The sequence below is a fragment of the Oenanthe melanoleuca genome, chromosome 1 (genome assembly GCF_029582105.1).
Source record: "Oenanthe melanoleuca isolate GR-GAL-2019-014 chromosome 1, OMel1.0, whole genome shotgun sequence".
NCBI lineage: Eukaryota > Metazoa > Chordata > Aves > Passeriformes > Muscicapidae > Oenanthe > Oenanthe melanoleuca.
The window spans coordinates 106,883,350-106,887,735 of record NC_079333.1 but is presented as its reverse complement, the minus strand read 5'-3'; positions in this window follow the sequence as shown (position 1 = coordinate 106,887,735).

Sequence of the window (4,386 nt, the reverse complement as noted above, 5' to 3'; positions counted from 1 at the left end):
GCGCCCCGCCCCGGGCCCGCCCCCCGGAGGGAGGGAGCGGCGCGGCCAGCGCTGATTGGTCAGCGCGGGGGCGTCGGCGACTCCGAGCCAGCCAATGGGAGCGCGGTGCGCGGGGCCGGAGCGCCCGGCGGTGTCCGGGGATGTTCGGGGATGTCCGGCGATGTCCGGCGATGGCCGGGGATGGCCGGGGATGTCCGGGGATGTCCTGGAATGTCCAGGGATGTCCGGGGATGTCCGGGGTTGTCCGGCAATGTCCGGGGATGTCCGGGGATGTCCGGCAATGTCCGGCAATGTCCAGGGATGTCCCGCGATGGTCGGGGATGTCCGGCAATGTCCCGCCATGCCTGGGAATGTCCCACGATGTCCGGCCGGATCGCTGAGGGAAACCCGGGGGAAAACACCCGGCGTTTACCCACAGGGCCTCCAGAGGCTGTGTCCAGGTCTGGTGGCCTGAGTTCAGGAAGGACATCCAGGTGATGGAGCGTGTCCAGAGAAGGGCAACGGAGCTGTTGAAGTCTGGAGCAGGAGGCCCGTGAGGGGCGGCTGAGGGTGATGGGAATGCTTATCCTGGAGAGAAGGAGTCTCAGGAGAGACCTTGTCACTCTCTACAGCTCCCTGACAGGTTGTAGCCAGGTGGGAGTCAGCCTTTCTCCCAGGCAAACAGCAACAGGACAAGAGGAAATGTCCTCAGTGGAGGTTTAGGCTGGAGATTAGGAAGAGGCTCCTCACAGAACAGGAGATTAGACATCGGGATGGGCTGCAAGGGGTGTGGTGGAATCCCTGAAGAGACTGGATGTGGCACTCAGTGCCATGGTCTAGTTGACATGGTGGAGATCAGTCAAAGGTTGGACTTGATGATCTCAGAGGTGTTTTCTAACCTAATTGATCCTGTGACCCTGGAGAAAGGGCTCTGCTGGGGCACCTTTGAAAGTGTTTTACTCATGTCCCCAAGGGCAGTGGCTGTAGTGGGGACACGCCTGTGGCTGCCAGTGGCTCCTGAGCACAGCTTGTGGTAGGGGCTGCGTCTCTGGTTTGGGGTAAACACCCACTGCCTCTGAGGGGTCTGTGAGGGGCTTCATGCTGGGGCAGCAGTCAGGTGCTGCCCCTAAAAAGGCCTTGGGGTTGTGCAGACATCTCAGCTAAACATAATCTTGATATGTAAGCAAATATTATTTAAATAGGGGAGAGAGCAAATATTTTTATATTTAATGTAAAATTCCAACACAATGAGAAAAAACTAAGGTTTTTTGGGATTTTGACGAGCAAGAGGGGAGGTAGCCCTAGAAATGCCCATCTCAGGGCAGGGACCAGGTAATCACAGAATGGTTTGGGTTGGAAGGGACTCCAATGACCATCGTGTTCCAACTCCCTGTCATGGGCACCTTCCACTAGAGCCACATCCAACCTGGTCTTAGGCATTTCCAGGGATGGGGCAGCCACACCTTCAGGAAACCTGTGTCAGATCCTCACCATGCTCACAGTAAAGAATTTATTCCTAATATGTATTCTGAGGCTATTCTGATGGTGTCTGAGAATGTGACAATGAATTATTCACCTGGGTAACAGCTCAGTGTCACAACAGCTACATCCTCACTTTTGTGAACATGGTTTGATGATGTAGAACACAGGGTGCAGGTGAATTTAATACACTCCATGCAAATTATCTCACAGTGATTCTTAAAAAGTTGCTCTAGATTATGCAGAAAGTTTTAAAAAAAACAAACAAAAACCCACAGAAATCCTTGCATGAAAGCAGAAAATACTGAAAGACCTTGCAGAGAGAAGTTCCTCAAGAGCACAACCTGTGGCTCTGGAAAGTCCAAGCAGCAATTTCTTCTGTATCTATAAAAAGTACCAATACAGAGAAAAGGAGTTCAAGGTAGTTTATTTTAGGACATGAGATTCACCCTGAAGTGTTCCATGTGTTTCAGGCCATTGAAGGAGTTGAGACAGCTGTATGTCTTCATCTGCCATATACTATATCATATATAGAGTGACTTGGAGACCATTGCATGCTGTAGAAATAGGAAAAAATAAGAAATAGGATGCTTTAATCAAGTGGTAAAAGTGAAAGAAAAGGCTTTCAAACTGGATGTGACTGTGGTCTAAAGCTGAGGGACGAGTGTCAGGATTAAAAAGTCAAGGGTCTGTCTCTGATAAGAAAATGGACCATGGGGTGAAATTTATGAAAAAAATGAAGGAAAATGACTGAGCAACTGAAAACAAATCAAGAGAAGAGTCAGATATTTTATATTTGCCATAAATAGAGAGACTGAAGCAGCTGTCTCATTACAGTGTTAAAAACTCACAACTTGCAGAGAAACATCTACATCAATGACAAATTACAGAATCCTAGTCACAAAATTGTGAGTTGGAAGGGACCCACAAGGATCATTGGAATACAATTTCTGATTGAAATGACACTTTTTTCCCTACCCTCTATATTCTAGTTTTACTACAGAAGAATTTATTAGAAAATAGTGTTCTTAAACAGAACAATTATTTACTCTAAATCGTAGTTTGCTTAGTTAATTACATCTGAAATATGCTATAAAGTGACATTTGCACAAGTAACCATTAGCCCCACTGGTAAAACATCAGTTGGAAAAACACGTGGAATAAGATTGTGGCTTGCATCTGGTGCAGCTAAATTATGGGATGGCACAAGAGCGATGCAGAGTGCGAAAATGGTGATGTGAAGAAGGGCTAGTCCTTGGTTTGAGTGGCAGAGAACCACGAGATGCCAGGGCAGACAGGAGGTGAAGCTATGCAGAAATCCATGAATATTTGGAACAGAAGGAGTGCAGGCACTGGCACTGCAGTCACAGCCAAGGAGGGATATCCATACCTTTCATGCCTTCAGGAGGGACTGGGGAAGAGGCCCTGAGTCAGCTGTTCTGCCTGAAGAAGTGCCAGCCTTGCAGCAACCACTGCAACGTCAGGCAGATGAGTGTTGAGGTATGGAATAGTCAGCACAGATGGATGTGCCAGATCCTGAGAGATGCAAGACAGACACCTCGGAGGAAACTTGTAAGACCAAGTGACAGCACCAAGCGTGTTGAAAACTATCTGAGCATAATGTGTGAGGCAAATTAAAGGGGTTTGTAATTGCAGTACAGCTCTGCACTCAAGATTCAGTTTCCTTCACCAAGGCAGCAGCCAGGTGAAGAATGGTTTGGGTGGGAAGGGACCTTAAAGAATGTCTTAGTTCCTGTCTCCCACATGCAGACACCTTTCACTGTCCCAGGTTGCTCAGGGCCCCAGACAGCCTGGCCTTGGACACTTCCAGGGATGGGGCATTCACAGCTTCTCTGGGCATCCTGTGCCAGAGCCTCACCACCCTCACAGGGAACAACTGCTTCCCAATATCCAATCTAACCCTGCCCTCTTCCAGTTTAAGGCCATTCCCCATTGTCCTGTCACTACATGCTCTTCTGGAAAGTGCCTCTCCACTACAAGGGAGTTCTGGTATACATAATAAACTGATTTTAAAGATCTCCACAGCAACACCAACCACGTTGTGCCATTGGCATTAAAGCCATTAAAATCAATCATGGTGGCTGGGAATGAATAGACACAACTAATTAGCTCCATTGGGGCTCAGCCCAATCAGTGGGACACAAATTACTCCTCATCCCAGCCTTGAGAATAATTCTCATAAATCTGCACCAATTTTATAAGGAGAGGCACTTAATCAATTTCCTGAGATCTGGCAATGATTAGGTTTCTTGCTCTCACAAGGGACAAGAGGAGCTGCAGTGAGGGTTATTATAAAAACAAAATTATGATCTGACCAGCCTAGCAGTGAAGTGACACCAGCTGGAATATTAACATGGAAATAAACAGCTTGTTTAGGAATGGCAAGCAGAGAATGATGTTTCTTGTATCAGTGATGAGAAGACATGTTGAAGACTGAAAGAAGAGGAACCCCTTGGAGTACCACAGTCAGTGATCAGAAAGCGAGGAAAAGGTAAATGCTGTTGTGGTAAGATCACTGAAGGAGGAGATCAATGGAGGAGGCTTTTTGTGACCAGCAGCTGAAGTCACCAAAAGAACCAATGGAGGTTTGGCGGTACCCAGAGTCCTTTTGGGAAGGGAGAGCATAAGCCTATTACACAAGTTCAAAGAAATGTTTTCATGCAAAGGGAGGAAAATGCAGCCCAAAAAGAATCACTCCTTAGTTTAACTGCATAGGATGAGCCACAAATTTGGACAGAATCATATTCCAAAGTGATCTTTTGCACATTGGAGAAATCTGAAGGTAAAATAGGAAGGTGGTTGAAAAGGGCAAGTGCTAAATTTTGCAGCCAGGCAGGAGGAATAACCTGCTTGAGTGGCCATTACCTGGACAGTAATTGAGTGGAAGGGCTGACTACAGTGCCAGGC